Source organism: Pongo pygmaeus, chromosome 5 (assembly GCF_028885625.2).
Source record: "Pongo pygmaeus isolate AG05252 chromosome 5, NHGRI_mPonPyg2-v2.0_pri, whole genome shotgun sequence".
NCBI classification, from domain to species: domain Eukaryota; kingdom Metazoa; phylum Chordata; class Mammalia; order Primates; family Hominidae; genus Pongo; species Pongo pygmaeus.
In genome coordinates, this window is record NC_072378.2 from 34,719,130 (window position 1) to 34,736,243 (window position 17,114).

At 42.1% G+C, this 17,114-nt stretch overlaps 1 protein-coding gene across 4 annotated transcripts in view; it reads right to left on the reverse strand.

Moving 5' to 3' along the window:
- NUDT3 (nudix hydrolase 3) overlaps positions 1–17,114 on the reverse strand; it is a 112,891-nt gene that overhangs the window by 75,204 nt on the left and 20,573 nt on the right. Inside the window, exon 1 of one of the 4 annotated variants that reach the window (XM_063666138.1) lies at positions 16,640–16,738. The exons of the other annotated variants lie outside the window; for them this stretch is intronic. The gene's annotated coding sequence lies outside the window, so the exon portion shown is untranslated. Of the gene's footprint in view, positions 1–16,639; positions 16,739–17,114 lie in introns of those variants that run through there. 4 annotated transcript variants of the gene reach the window in all.

Genomic DNA, 17,114 nt, shown 5'->3' on the forward strand with positions numbered 1-17,114 from the left:
GTATATTGCTGGATGCAAGTTGCTAATGTCTAGTTTAGGGTTGGGGTCTCTGTTCACGAAGGATACAGTGTCTGATGTTCTCTTTTCTTGTAATATACCATCTTGGTATCAAGGTAATACTGGCTTTATAAAATACGCAAACGTTCCCTCTTCTTTTCTAAAAAATAAAGAAATTATACTTCTTTTATTTTCTAAAAAGTAAAGAAATTGTGTAGAATGATACTATTTCTTTCTTCAATATCTTTAGAATTCACCAGCGAAGCCACCTGGCCCTACAGCTGTTTTTTTTTGCGGGGGTGGGAGGAGGGTTTAACTACAAATTCGATTTCTTTACTAGACATAGGCTTATTTATTTCTTCTTAAAGAAGCTTTAGTAGTTTGTATCTTTCAAGAAACTTGGATAAAAACTCAAAAGGGAAAGGGTTTGGGGAACTTCCAGATAGCTGAACATGTGAAGGTCCCTAGCGGGTGGTGCGCCCAGGGAAGGCATGGAAGCTCGGTCCCCTTCCTCCATACCTCCCCTATGCATCTCTTCATCTGTATCCTTTGCAATATCCTTTATAATAAACCAGTAAACATAAGACCCCGGTTAGGAGTAGAATGGGACAATCTCAAGAGAGAAAAGCATGATAGGAGCCACGAAGGGACTGTGTATTTTAAATGCAGGACACACTGTTCCTGGCTGTGTCTGTGATACTGGACATCTTAGGAAACAGATACTTAACAATGTAAGAAGGCCCTGGGAAGAAAGGATAAATGCCTGAGGTAATAGATACCCCATTTACCCTGATGTTATTGTTACTTATAGTATGCCAATATCAAAATATCTTACGTACCCACAAAAATTAAAAATTACATTTAAAAAAGAAATTTGCCCATTTCATTGAATATACTGATTTGATTGCCTTATAAGTTGTTCACAATATTCCCTTATTATCCTTTCGATATCTGTAAAACCAATACTGATTCTTTCTACAGAATACTTTCATTCCTGATATGGCTGATTCCATGACCAACAGGAAATATACAATATAAGTCTAAAACATCTTGTCAAATCAGATACTGAAGAAGCTATCAAAACCCACTAGGACTGTATCAAAAGGATTCAGGAGTTAACTTGAAAAGGCTCACGCTGGTCGAAAATGGGCCAGTAAGAATAACTGCAACAGACTAGAATATCAAATATATTTAAATCCATGAGTTTATACTGATAATTTTTAAGAAATAAAAACAGAACTGGTAACCACTGAAGGATGCCAATGAACCAACTCACTAATTTGGGGAATAATGACAAATTGAGGGGGAAAAAAATCAATCATTTATTTTGTGTTTTCTATATAATTATTTTTAGGTATAATTATGGAATTGTGGGGGTTTTTCTTGTTTTTTTTTTGACGGAGTCTCGCTCTGTCGCCCAGGCTGGAGTGCAGTGGCGTGATCTCGGCTCACTGCAAGCTCCGCCTCCCAGGTTCATGCCATTCTCCTGCCTCAGGCTCCTGAGTAGCTGGGACTACAGGCGCCTGCCACCATGCCCGGCTAATTTTTCGTATTTTTAGTAGAAACAGCGTTTCACCGTGTTAGCCAAGATAGTCTCGATCTCCTGACCTCATGATCGGCCTGCCTCGGCCTCCCAAAGTGCTGGGATTACAGGCGTGAATCACCGCGCCCGGCCGAATTGTGGTTATTTTTTAAAGACAGCATTCTGTTTTAGAAGTACTTACTGAAAAATTACAGATAAAATCATACAGTGTTTGAGATTTGACCCAAAATAATAGTAGAGGGGGAGGAATGATTACGAATATACATCCTACAAAATTGGCCATGAGCTGATAACAGTTGAAGCTGACTGAGGAGTACATGGGGGTTCACTATACTATTCAGTCCACTTTGGAAGAGGTTTTAAGTTTTTCATAATAAAAGGTTTTTTTTTAGGCCAGGCATGGTGCCTCATGCCTGTAATCCTAGCACTTTGGGAGGCCAGGTGGACCGCTTGAGCCCAGGAGTTCTAGACCAGCCTGGACAACATGGCAAAACCTTATCTTTATAAAAACTAAAAAATTAGCGGGGCATGGTAGTGAGCACCTGTAGACTCAGCAATACCAGGGAGGCTGAGGTGGGAGGAGCGCCTGAGCCTGGGAGGCTGAGGCTGCAATGAGCTGTGATCATCCCACTATACTGCCTCCTGGGTGACAGGGCAAGACCCTATATCCCCTGCACCCTGCCAAAAAAAAAAAAAAAAAAAATTAATGCATTGGTTATTCTTAGCCATTTATACTTTCATATATTTTAGAATGAATTTATTATATTTTAAAAGAAACCTGCTGAGATTTTTATTAGTATTATAAAACCAAATAGATTTCAGAAAAAACTGTATGTCTTCTAATCCATAAGCAAGGTATAGCTTTTCATTCATGTAGGTCCTTCAAATCTTTTCTTCTATAACTTGAATTAGCATAATTAGAAGGTCCTGCCTCAGTCCAAGATTACAATGAAATTATCCCAGGTTTTCTTCTAGTAATTCATGGCCATAGTTTCTAATGTTTGTACTTCCCATCTATGTAAAAATTATTCTGATTATAAATATGAGGAAAGAATCCAACTATACTTTTTTCCAGGTATTTGTCAGTTGTTCCTATATGCATTGAAGTCTACTTCTGGACTATCTATTCGGTTCTATTGATTCATTTGCCAATTCATGATCCAGCTTAGTAGCATTCTATTTTAAGTACCACAGTCTGCAATATGGTTTCATGGGGCTAACATCACCATACTTGCCCTTCACTCTTCTTTTTCAGAGTTTTACTGGCTTTTCCTCCAAGGTTTCTTATCCATTTGAACTCAGAAACTGCATGTGTGGTTTACACACACACACACCCCCCCTTATAATTTCTACAAGAATCAAGTTGAATTTATAGATTAATTTACAAGAATCAACAGGATGCTGAAACGTCCCACCTAAAACCAAGATACTTTTTCAAGTTTTTTCAATAACATTTAAAAAGTTTTCTCTGTACAGACCTTATCTACGTCTTAAGTTTATTCGTTTTTGTTACTGTTATAATGGGTTCCTAACTCCATCCTATGGCTTATTATTTCAAAGGAGTCACAGAAAATTTTCACAGGTTAGTATTAAAATACTAATTCCACACATAAGCACAATCAAGTGATTATGTGGAAATTATTTTTTAAAGTAAAAAAGAAATTTTTACTTGATACCAATAGATTGTAAACCATGGCGGCCTGGCCAGATGCCCAGCTAGAGCCATGAGATATGAAACCCACGCCTCACAGGGGGCCAGAGCTAGGGCTGGGCAGAGGAGCAATAACCAGAGGGTAGACAGGGCACAAACAACTCTTCACAGATGTATGAATTCAAGCTTATCGTTCTTACAAACATGAGAACCAAAAAAAGAGCCAATCATATGGTGGGCCAGGAATAATACATTAACTACATAGGAGAAAATTAAGATAGAAAGATAGTTATTGCAGGGAAAATATTTTTATGTAATTTCAAGTACTATCTCACAAATTTTTGTGTTCTGAAATGAATTAAATTTAACCATCAGACTGTTTTATTCTACCGGAAATAACATTTACTCAATTTAGGAAGATAAGGAGTTATCACAATAAACCATAGAAAAACCTAGGTAACAACTACATTAAGATTGAGAATTCGGCCAGGTGTGGTGGCTCACGAGGTCAGGAGATCGAAACCATCCTGGCTAACACGGTGAAACCCCGTTTCTACTAAAAATGCAAAAAATTAGCCAGGCGTGGTGGTGGGCGCCTGTAGTCCCAGCTACTCGGGAGGCTGAGGCAGGAGAATTGCTTGAACCTGGGAGGTGGAGGTTGCAGTGAGCCGAGATCGTGCCACTGCACTCCAGCCTGGGGGACAAGAGCAAGACTGTCTAAAAAAACAAAAACAAACAAACAAAAAAACTCATATCCATTTAGCAGTTATTCCCTGTCCCTACCCTTCCACTTCCTGGCAACCATCAATTTGTTTTTCGTATCTTATGGATTTGCTAATTCTGCATACTTCATATAAATGGAAGCATACAATAAATATGTGACCTTTAGTGTCTGTCTTCTTTCACTTAGCATATTTGAAAGGTTCATCCACATTGTAGAATGTATCACTACCTCATTCCTTATAGCTGAATAACATTCCAATTTATGTATACACCATATACCACAATGTGTTTATCCATTCATCTACTGGCTAACATTTGGTTGTTTCTACCTTTTAGCTATTGTAAATAGTGCTGAACATTCCTCTACAAATGTTTGAGTACAAGCTTTTCAATCCCTTTAAGTACATACCTAAAAGTGAAACTGCTGGATCAAACATAATTCTACATTTAAGTTTCTGAGGACCCACTAAACTTCCACAGCAGCTGAGCCATTCTGCATTCCCACCAGCAATGTATGAGGTATCCAATTTCTCTACATCCTCACTAACACTTGTTATTTTCCACTCTAGTGGGTGTGACATGTTAAAACTAGTTTTAAGAATGTCTATACTTTGGGAGGCTGAAGCAAGCAGATTGCTTGAGTCCAGGAGTTGGAGACCAGCCTGACAAAATGGAAAAACCCCATCTCTACAAAAAATACAAAAATTTAGCCAGGCATGGTGGCACATGCCTGTAGTCCCACCCACTCAGGAGGCTGAGGAAGGAAGATCACCTGACCCTGGGGAGGTCGAGGCTGCAAGGCTGCAGTAAGTGGTGATTGTGCCACCGCACTCCAGCCTGGGCAACAGAGTGAGACCCTGTCTCAAAAACAAAAACAAAAACAAAAGCAAAAGCAAAAACAAAACAAATGCCGGGCACAGTGGCTCAAGCCTGCAATCCCAGCACTTTGGGAGGCCAAGGTGGGTGGATCACCTGAGGTCAGGAATTCAAGATCAGCCTGGCCAACATGGTGAAACCCTGTCTCTACTAAAAATACAAAAATTAGCCAGGCATGGTGGTGGGCACTTGTAATCCCAGCCACTCAGGAGGCTGAGGCAGGAGAATCACTTGAACCCAGGAGGCGGAGGTTGCTGTGAGCCGAGATCAGATTGTGCCACTAGGCGACAGAGCAAGACACCATCTCAAAAACAAACAAACAAAAAAAGATTGTCTATAATAACTACTTAACTTTTGAAGGAAAGCAGAATGACCTAAACTTCAGATGTGACTCTAAAGCCATTATTTCCATACACCACCTGTCTCCATTTGACTGCTGCAGCACTAGCTACCATGAGCTAACACTCATGATAGTCCTGAGAATTTGCATCCAAATAAAGAGCTTTTGGTAGCTTCAGTTCTATATGGCACATGGATTCTAACAGCTTAGACTAGTAAAATGTGCTCAGAATATACAGTTAACGATTGAGCACAACACTCAAACCTGCCAGGACGTGGTTTGCCCCTCTACTTTGCTGGGTAACCAAAAGCTAACAGACATTCATAGCTGGTTTATGAACTGAGAGGATGCATAATATGCTAACAGCTACGCCAAAGTTTATTGGGTTCTACGGCAGCAGAGCTTGGGGGTCCTCCAGATCCATATCTCAACTCATGAAGGATAAAAGATTACCTGGGTTCCTTTGCAAGTTAACAAGTACTGGCATTTAGTCACTTTCACTCAAGGCAGGCAACTATGCAAAAGAGATGAGCAGAAATGGCAAATAACCAAAGGTAAATAAAGGGCAGACTTAACTGCTCATCCACCGCAGCACTGAAAAATAACTGAATTTTTATCCTAACTCATGAAGGGGAGTAAGGGAAACAGGCTTGTCACTTAAGGGTAAGAAGCAAACTCAGCAGTTGTGAGAGATTAGAGTCTTGGCAGCGGGAAACAGGGCCCAAAATAGATGTATTAAGCATGGGCTAGGTGAGAGTTCTGATCAGCATGTATTTTTAGTAACTGCACATTTGTAACTTTCCCATGTCCAGTTCAACATGAAGGAGCCAGCCTTCTGAAATGTCAGAAAAGTTCCTCCTACCCCCACAATCATCCTCACAATAGAAATAATCATAATCAGTGCCCAGCAGTAATTTTTTTTTTCTTTTTCTTCTTTTTTTTTTGAGATAGAGTCTCGCTCTGTCACCCAGGCTGGAGTGCAGTGGCGCGATCTCAGCTCACTGCAACCTCCTCGTCCCAGGTTTAAGCGATTCTCCTGCCTTAGCCTCCCAAGTAGCTGGGATTACAGGCACCCACCACCACGCCCAGCTAATTTTTGTATTTTTAGTAGAGACGGGGTTTCACCATAGTTGTCGCCCAACATCTGTTTCTCCTCTATTCCAGAGACGCTAACAAGGAAGCTAGTTGCTAACTAACCAGACTGTGTCAAGCTCTCAAGTAAGACTAAACTTGACCATGCTCTGTTTTCAGTAACAAATTTTTCTGCTGGTGTTTTCTATTGCTGTCAAATTATTATATTACAAGGGCTGTTTTTACCTACCTCTGTTGGGCATTAAGAATGAAGAAACATGTAACATGATTGTAAAAATCAGAAAACATGACTGGTGGAGGAAACAGTTAACAGCTGACAAGCTGTCTTATTGTAAATTATTGTAAATATAACTGAATATAAATAAACTTACCAAGGTTTTGTCCTCATCTACAAGCCAAGCCCTTTTGTTCTCTAGCATTATAAAACTCCCTTATTTCCAATATATCCGACACCAGCTCAACCTGTTGTTTGCCTTCTGTAGAATTTTTTTTTAATTAAGTTGATTTTAAAAACACAAGTGCTACTGCCAGTTTCTAAATCTAAACAATGGTCTGCCATGGCCTAGGATATTAAAAACAACAACAACAACAACAGAACAAATCTAAACAACAGGAAGTCATAAAAAATCCTCTCCATTCTTCACAAATACTGTATCTTTTGCCCAACTTTTACCTTGGTAAGTGAAGCGTTACCTCTCATCATAAATCACAAACTCAGGCAGGGCCTAAGAACTGGCCATTATGTAACACACCAATAGCATCCAGTAGAGTGTATATGAAGTGCAACAAATAATTATTAGAAGAACCAATCAGCTGGGTGCGGTGGCTCACACCTGTAATCCCAGCACTTTGGGAGGCTGAGGCGGGCGGATCACGACGTCAGGAGATCGAGACCACGGTGAAACCCCGTCTCTACCAAAAATACAAAGAATTAGCCAGGTGCGGTGGCGGGCGCCTGTAGTCCGAGCTACTCAGGAGGCTGAGGCAGAACAGCGTGAACTCAGGAGGCGGAGCTTGCAGTGAGCTGAGATCACGCCACTGCACTCCAGCCTGGGTGACGGAGCGAGACTTCGTCTCAAAAATAAATAAATTAATTTAAAAAAAAAAGAACCAATCAGTAAAATATTAGTCCATCCAGGACACGATGTTGACAAGTAATTTCCCGATTTTTAAAATTTCACAGACAAGTTTTTAAAATAAATCGGCCAGGCAAGGTGGCTCACACCTGTAATCCCAGCACTTTGGGAGGCCAAGGCGGGTGGATCACCTGAAGCCAGGAGTCTGAGACCAGCCTGGCCAACATGATGAAACCCCATCTCTACTAAAAATACAAAAATTAGCCAGCCATGGTGGCAGGCACCTGTAGTCCTAGCTACTCAGGAGACTGAGGCAGGAGAATCACTTGAACCTGGGAGGCAGAGGTTGCAGGGAACCAAGATCGCGCCACCGCACTCCAGCCTGGCAACAGAGCAAGACTCTGTCTCAAAAATAAATAAATAAATAAAGTCCTGGGATATTATCTAGCCTTAAAAAGGAATGAAATTCTGACACATGTTGCGAGATGAATAAAATTTGAAGACATCATGCTAAGTGAAATAAGCCAGTCACAAAAAGACAAAAATTATATGATTTCACTTATGAGATACCTGGAGTAGTCATATTCATTGAGATAGAAAGCAGAATGGGGCATAGTGGCTCATGTCTGTATTCCCAGCTATGTAAGAGGCTGAGGCAAGAGGATCCCTTAAGGCCATGAGTTCGAGACGAGCCTGGGTCACACAGCAAGACCTCATCTCTGAAAATAAATACAGGCCGGGTACGGGGCTCACGCCTGTATTCCCAGCACTTTGGGAGGCCGAGGCAGGTGGATCACATGAGGTCAGGAGTTCAAGACTGGCCTGGCCAACATGGTGAAAGCCCATCTCTACTAAAATACAAAAATTAGCCAGGGGTGGTGGCGCAAGCCTGTAATCCCAGCTACTCAGGAGACTGAAGCAGGAGAATTGCTTGAGCCCCGGAGGCAGAGGTTGTAGTGAGCCAAGATTGCGTCACTGCACTCCAGCCTGACAGCCAGAGCGAGACACTGTCTCAAAAAATATATATAAATAAATAAATAATATTTTTAAAAAAGTAAGTAGAATGGGTCAGGCTCATACCTGTAATCCCAGCACTTTGGGAGACCAAGGCCAGCAGATCACTTGAGCCCAGGAGTTCAAAACCAGCCTGGACAACATGGGAAGACCCCATCTCTACCAAAAAAAAAAAAAAAAAAAAAAGTAGCTGGGCATGGTGATGCATGCCTAATCCCAGCTATTGGGGAGGACTGGGGTGGGAGAATCACTTGAGCTGAGGAGGTTGAGACTGCAGTGAGTCATGATTTTGCCACTGCACTCTAGCCTGGGTGACTGAGCAAGACCCTGTTGAAAAAAGAAAAGAAAAGAGAGAAAGAAAGGAAAGAGAGAGAAAGAGCAAGAGAAAGAGCGAGAGAGAGAAAGAGAGAAGGAGAGAGAGAGAGAAAGAGTGAGAGGGAAGGAAGGGAGGGAGGGAGGAAGGGAGGGAGGGAAGGTAGTTGCCAGGGGCAGAGAGGAGGCCACAATCGCAACTTACTGTTTTGTTTTTTAGAGACGGGGTCTCACTCTGTTGCCCGGGCTGGAGTACAGTGGCATGATCATAGCTCACTGCAGCCTCAACCTCCTGTGCTAAAGCAATCCTTGCCCTTCAGCCTCCCAAGCAGCTAGGACTGCAAGGTGTGCCACCATATCTGGCTGAGACTTATTGATTAATAGGTACAGAGTATCAGTTCGTGAAGATGCAAACGTTCTTGAGATGGACAGAAGTGATAGTTGCACAACAATGGGAATGTACTTAATGCCACTGAACTGTACATTTATAAATAGCTAAAGTTGTGCAAATTTTACATTAATTTTACCACAATTAAAAAAATTTTTTTTTGAGACAGAGTCTCGCTCTGTCACCTAGGCTGGAGTCCAGTGGCACAATCTCAGCTCACTGCAATCTCTGCCTCCTGAGTTCAGGCGATTCTCCTGCCTCAGCCTCCCAAGTAGCTGGGATTACAGGTGAGCATATACCTGGCTAATTTTTGTATTTTTAGTAGAGCCAGGATTTTGCTATGTTGGCAAGGCTGGTCTCGAACTCCTCAAGTAATCCGCCTGCCTCAGCCTCCCAAAATGCTGGGATTACAGGTGTGAGCCACAATGCCTGACCTAAAAACATTTTAATAAATTGGCTGGGCACAGTGGCTCACGCCTGTAATACCAGCACTTTGGGAGGCTGAGGTGAGTGGATCACCTGAGGTCAGGAATTCGAAACCAGCCTGGCCAACACGGTGAAGCCTCGTCTCTACTAATAACACAAAAATTAGCTGGGTGTGGTGGCGTGCACCTGCGATCCCAGCTACTTGGGAGGCTGAAGCAAGACAATTGCTTGAACCTGGGAGGCGAGGGTTGCAGCAAGCCGAGATCGCACCATTGAACTACAACCTGGACGACAAGAGTGAGACTCCATCTCATTAAAATAAAAAGAAAAAAAAAATTAATAAATAAGGTACTAATAGTTGCCACTATCATATTTTGCCATGTAATAAAAGATTAAACATAAGTACCGTCCAGCGTGACCATCCAGTTCATAAAGAACATTTTAGTACCAAAAACACTACGACAAACCTAATTTCAGAATAAAAGACAAGTGGCAACTTTCCAATGCACTTATACATACATTGGCTTTCTTTTTCTCATTTTACCATAAAATAAAAACTTGCTTCTAGCCTTGCATTTGGACACTGCTGCTCTAAGGGAAGCTCAGAGCATTGCTTCATACCCTAGACGGAAGAAAAGATGGAGAAGGAAGAGCTGTGCCATGGGCAAAACTGGCTACCATTTTGGGGAGTGGGGAAAGCTCAGGACTGCCAGAAGAATGGAGAGGTTAAAAGCTGTATCTTGGCTGGGCGCAGTGGCTCACGCCTGTAATCCCAGCACTTTGGGAGGCTGAGGCAGGCGGATCACGAGGTCAGGAGTTTGAGACCAGAATGGCCAATATGCTGAAACCCTGTCTCTACTAAAAATACAAAAATTATCCGGGCGTGGTGGCATGTGCCTGTAGTCCCAGCTACTTGGGAGGCTGAGGCACAAGAATCACTTGAACCCAGGAGGCAGAGGTTGCAGTGAGCTGAGATCATGCCACTGCACTCCAGCCTGGGCGACAGAGCGAGACTACATCTCAGAAAAAAGAAAGCTGCATCTTCCATAAAGAATATTGTTTTCGGGTGTTTCTTTCTTGGGATGTTTTCATATTAGGACTACTTCAAGCTGCTTTTTTCCTCTCCTTCTTCCCTACCAAGTAGCTGGGGCCTGAGAAGGCCTACCTCTTTACAAGCCTGAGAAGGGACCTGAACTCTTGGAGGAATAACTGATCTGGAAAGGCACAGGCCAGGAGACCTCATAAAGCAAAGAAGTGCAGCAGCATACAATCCCCTGGGCTCCAGGGCATGGAGGAGAGAAAGTCTGGTTTATTTGGCTGTCATTAAATAATATCAAAACATAGTACAGGGGAAAAACAAAAACACAGTATAGATGAATCTCAGACAGCAATTTTCGACTGGTGGCTCACAAACTCCCAGGTTTAAGCATCAATGTATGAAACAGTAGCTCTGCTTTTGTTTTTTGTTTTTTGTTTTTGAGACAGAGTCCCGCTCTGTCGCCCAGGCTGGAGTGCAGTGGCACGTTCTCAGTTCGCTGCAAGCTCCGCCTCCTGGGTTCACACCATTCTCCTGCCTCAGCCTCCTGAGTAGCTCAGACTACAGGCTCCCACCACCACCCCTGGCTCATTTTTTGTATTTTTAGCAGAGACGGGGTTTCACCGTGTTAGCCAGGATGGTCTTGATCTCCAGACCTCGTGATCCGCCCGCCTCGGCCTCCCAAAGTGCTGGGATCACAGGAGTGAGCCACTGCACCCGACCCAACAGTAGCTCTGTTTAATAAGTAATTCATTGTCTGTTTTCTGGAGTGGATCTTGAGAAGCTTCCTCACAGCTCAACTCCCTTAGCAGCCTAGCTGATTTTGAATTAGTTCTATACTGTTTATTGGGTACCTGTAATAGACCACTGGTTGAACACAAGATATAGAAGGAAAACTTGTATAGAAATGTATGTTAACAAGGAACATAAATACAATTCTGCAAATTTCTTTCAAAATGATTTCTACCAGATCTGTAAGTTAAATTCAACTCACCAAAATGACTACACAAGAGAAAAATATATAATGAAGACTATCTCCATCTTGACTTTTTATTTACTGGGGGTTAAGTTACTCATAGCTACAACATTATTTACAAAAGGATACTTGAAAAAAGCATCCTGAAATCTCTCTTCTTTCATCATTCAGAAACAAAATTAATCTAAAAATATGAAATAAACCAGTAGTTTTCTTAAAGTTCAAAGGCAAAAATTCCAAACATTAAGACTTGTGTCAGACTTTTGTCTAGGCGATGGGGCTACAATGGTAAGCAAGACAGAGGAGACGGCTGCTCTGATGAAGTCACAGTTAAGGAGAGGGGTCTTGTAAACAGGTAAGTAAGATAATGTCAAACAGTGATAGGTACCAGGAAGGAAATTAAAGATCATGATGTGACAGTGTGTGACTTAAGAGGGCAACATCAAAGACAGGGAAGGCTTTGTCTAAGAAAAATCAACATATTGATCTAAAGTCATTTACCATGTCACTTCAGTACAATGAAAAGATTTTTTTTAATTCTACTGAATATTATAACTTATTATAACTGAATAAACCACAAACAGAGCAGGTGCCTGGAGGGTCTTCTCAGGAAACTTGGCAGTATTAGGCAGCTGGCTGGTAGAAACTCCAAGGACCCAGAAACCCTAATCCTGACCTCTTCCTAGTATGACTAACACATGCCACTGATGAAAGGTACATAATATTCATAATCTTGGGGACAAATCTGAGGTCTCCCAGAGGCAGTTTATAATGTCTATTACCTAAAAACAAATTTTTTAAAGTTACATTTGAATAAAGCCCTGAAACATAATATTTAGAAAACACTACATTTTTCTTGATTTATTTTTAAGAATTGGTGACTCCTCAAAGAATATGGCAAGTTATTACTCAAAATCCAAACAGATTATCCATAGAACATTTATGACCATTTGCACCTGCCCTAATGGAGAGTTTCTGCTGCCTTCTCGGCACCATTCTACAAGTCATCTCCACTGTGCTCTATGAATCTAAACCTGAATAATGCTAGCTAAAATAAATAGGAACTTACTTTTCTCACTAACAGAAATCTGAGGAAGACAGCTACTGGAGCTGGTCTGACTACTTGATGCCATCAAGGCCCAGACTCTGTATCTCTGCACTCTCCCATTCCTCCTCATGGCCTCAAAGTGGCGGCTACAACTCCAGATACAACTTCAACATTCAAGGCAGATGACAGAAGTAATAGTGCCAGTCACATCTGTTCTTCAGCAAACTTCTGCTTCTGGGTCAGAAAGCCACTCCTAATTGCACAGAAAACTGGGAAATGAGTATTTAGCGAAAAGAGGGTTCAGGATGTGGGGTCAGCCAAACAACAGTGTCTGTCACACACTGGTTGAGCCAAATATGGGAAACCAACGTCTAACTTCCTTCCCTGGACAGGACTTGACAAGCTGAACAATGGTGTTAATTTTAGACTAAGCTGACCATCAAGCCAGTGAAGCCCAGCACCTCTGGGTGAATTCTCACATATCTTCTTTGGCTAAAACATAAACACGATTTTTGTTATAGTTGTTGACAATCACCAACAAAGAAAAAAATGCACTAAAAATGTCTAATACTGGCCGGGTGCAGTGGCTCACACCTGTAATCTCAGCACTTTGAGAGGCCGAGGCGGGTGGATCACCTCTGGGTGAATTCTCACATATTTTCTTTGGCTAAAACATAAACACGATTTTTGTTATAGTTGATGACAATCACCAACAAAGAAAAAAATGCATTAAAAATGTCTAATGCTGGCCGGGCGCAGTGGCTCACACCTGTAATCCCAGCACTTTGAGAGGCCGAGGCGGGTGGATCACCTGAGGTCAGGAGTTCAAGACCAGCCTAACAAACATGGTGAAACTAAATTTTTAGTTTCTACTAAAAATTCAAAAATTAGCGGGGCGTGGTGGCATGTACCTGTAATCCCAGCTACTCAGGAGGCTAAGGCAGGAGAATGGCTTGAACCCGGGAGGCAGAGGTTGCAGTGAACCGAGATTGTGCCACTGCACTCCAGCCTGGGCAACAGAGCAAGATTCCGTCTCAAAAAAAGAAAAAAAAAGTCTAATACCGCTTTGCTGTGTCCTTAAAGAGCAACTTTATGGCTACTGAAAATGCTTTGGGCCCAGCGCGGTAGCTCATGCCTGTAATCCCAGCACTTTGGGAGGCCGAGGCAGGTGTATCAAGAGGTCAAGAGATCGAGACCATTCTGGCCAACATGGTGAAATTCGTCTCCACTAAAAATAAAAAAATTAGCTGGGCGTGGTGGCGTGCCGGTAGTCCAAGCTACTCGGGAGGCTGAGGCAGGAGAATTGCTTGAACCCGGGACGTGGAGGTTGCAGGGAGCTGAGATTGCACCACTTCACTCCAGCCTGGCGACATAGCAAGACTCTGTCTCAAAAAAAAAAAAAAAAGAAAAAGAAAAAGAAAAAATGCTTTGAGGGTAGCAAGTCTCATACTCAGCAGATGCAGATTCAACGTGGGAAACAGGAAAGTACAATCACTACTAAATTGTTATTGATTCCTTATGAGATCCTTTCTGAAACCACTAGAGGTAACAGTCAGTTTATGTGGTTCACTGATTAGAAGAATAGAGAATCACACTAATTCTTATTAATGAGCACTGGGGAAACAGACTGGCAAGATGAGAATTATAATTCTTGAAGATGGTTGGCTAAGTGTCATTTTTTTATTTTTTTATTTTTTGTATTATACTTTAAGTTCTAGAGTACATGTACACAACGTGCAGGTTTGCTACATATGTATACATGTGCCATGTTGGTGTGCTGCACCCATTAACTCCTCATTTACATTAGGTATATCTCCTAATGCTATCCCTCCCCCAACCCCACCCCACGACAGGCCCCAGTGTGTGATGTTCCCCACCCTGTGTCCAAGTATTCTTACTGTTCAATTCCCACCTATAAGTGAGAACATGCGGTGTTTGGTTTTCTGTCCTTGTGACAGTTTGCTCACAATGATGGTTTCCAGCTTCACCCATGTCCCTACAAAGGACATGAACTCATCCTTTTTTATGGCTGCATAGTATTCCATGGTGTCTATGTGCCACATTTTCTTAATCCAGTCTATTACTGATGGACATTTGGGTTGGTTCCAAAGTCTTTGCTATTGTGAATAGTGCTGCAATAAACATACGTGTGCATGTGTCTTTATAGCAGCATGATTTATAATCCTTTGGGTATATACCCAGTAATGGGATGGCTGGGTCACATGGTATTTCTAGTTCTAGATCCTTGAGGAATCGCCACACTGTCTTCCACAATAGTTGAACTAGTTTACAGTCCCACCAACAGCATAAAAGTGTTCCTACTTCACCACATCCTCTCCAGCACCTGTTGTTTCCTGACTTTTTAATGATCGCTATTCTAACTGGTGTGAGATGGTATCTCATTGTGGTTTTGATTTGCGTTTCTCTGATGGCCAAGTGTCACTTTTTTTTTTAAGTGTACTTTGTGCCAGGCACAGTTGCTCACACCTGTAATCCCAGCACTTTGAGAGGCCGAGGTGGGGAGATAACCTGAGGTCAGGAGTTCGAGACTAGCCTAACCAACATGGAGAAATCCCATCTGTACTAAAAATACAAAATTAGCCAGGTGTGGTGGTACATGCCTGTAATCCCAGCTACTCGGGAGGCTGAGGCAGGAGAATCGCTTGAACCCAGGAGGCAGAGGCTGCTGTGAGCCCAGATCAGGCCACTGCACTCCAGCCTGGGCAACAAGAGTAAAACTCCATCTTTTAAAAAAAAAAAAAAGTATACTTTGTGAGGTTGGAGAAAAATAAACCAATAATTTATCAATTACTGGTCAATAATACTATCTTCTTTTCTGGCTTAACATTGTCATCTACCCCCCATCCCATCCCCGCCCCCACTAAATTTGACAGGCTTTTATATATATACGGGGGGGGGGGGAAGGAGAGAGAGAGAGAGAGAGCGCGCACGCGCGCGCAGTGGCTCACACCTGTAATCCCAGCACTTTGGGAAGCCGAGGCGGGCAAATCACAAGGTCAGGAGATCGAGACCATCCTGGCTAACATGGTGAAACCCCATCTCTACTAAGAATACAAAAAATTAGCCAGGCATGGTGGCAGGCGCCTGTAGTCCCAGCTTCTCGAGAGGCTGAGGCAGGAGAATAGCTTGAACCCGGCAGACGGAGTTTGCAGTGAGCTGAGATCACGCCACTGCACTCTAGCCTGGGAGACTGAGCAAGACTCCGTCTCCAAAAAAAAAAAAAGTGTATACAGAATTCAAATTAGGATAAATTGCATATTATATGTGAAAAAACAGATTATAAAATTATATATAATCTAATCCTGTAGCCCAAGCTACTTAGGAGGCTGAGGTGGGAGGATCACTTGAACTCAGCAGTTTGAGGCCAACCTGGGCAACAAAGAGAGGTCCCATGGGGGGCAGGGGGGAAGAAATTGTATATAAATCAAACACAATGTTATAAAATTTAAAGCCAGAATGATTAAAGGGAATAATTTCCTTCATACATTTTGGGGGAAACTAGAGGCTGAATGGTATTTATCCTCATAAATAATTGTAGGCCTATTGTGTATGGAGCACCATGTAGGCACCACAGAGGATAAACTATGAGCAGGAGAGAACTCTGGTAACTTATAACGTAATGGGCTCAAAAGAGGATATTTTCCAAATTTGCTATGGTGAATGTAGAACATCTTTATAATGGAAGGAAGACTACTAAAACTGCCTTAAAAAGTATTTTACAGCATTCAAAATGTGCCAAAAATATCCACGTTTCTGACAAATTCAGCTTCTTCCCACAACACACACACACTGGTGCTGGGATTCGTGATCAGCTTCAGCTAACAGTGACAACAGCAATAGATGCTGCTGAAGTTGGTATAGATTACACTTCTATAATTGTGTTACAGCCTTTCATTCCACCTGTTTTTGTTCTTTTAAATACTGATACTGGGAGTCTGCTTTAGAAATATATTTTTATTCGGCTGGGCGCAGTGGCTCATGCCTGTAATCCCGGCACTTTGGGAGGCCAAGGCAGGCGGATCATCTGAGGTCAGGAGTTTGAGACCAGCCTGGCCAACATGGTGAAACTCTGTCTCTACTTAAAAAATACAAAAAATTAGCCGGGTGTGGTGGCACGCACCTGTAGTCCCAGCTACTTGGGAGGCTGAGGCAGGAGAATCTCTTGAACCCGGGAGGCAGAGGTTGCAGCAACTTGTTGCATTCTACTTGTTTAACTCCTTTTGTGGATCTGTCAGAAGAAAACTGTGTTATCTTTGTACATATTATTTTACCAGAATTATCACAGTAGACAGATTTCAACACTCTTGGTTCCAGTTCCCTTATTTCACTGACGTGGCTGGATAGATCATGTCTATGTTTACTTCCAGCTTCACAAATGTAAAGATTCTATAACTTCAGGTCTTCCTCTCTTTCTATGAAAGCCCTTTCACAGTAAATTCACAGAGCACCATTTACTGCACTGAATCTTTCCTTTCTTTCCCAGTTCTTATATTTTTTAGATCACATACCAGTCTGTCTTTGTGATGCTGTTATGATCAGCATCTGATTTTTTTTTTTAATGCTTGCACAATCTGTATTGGAGTAGCAGCAAATTT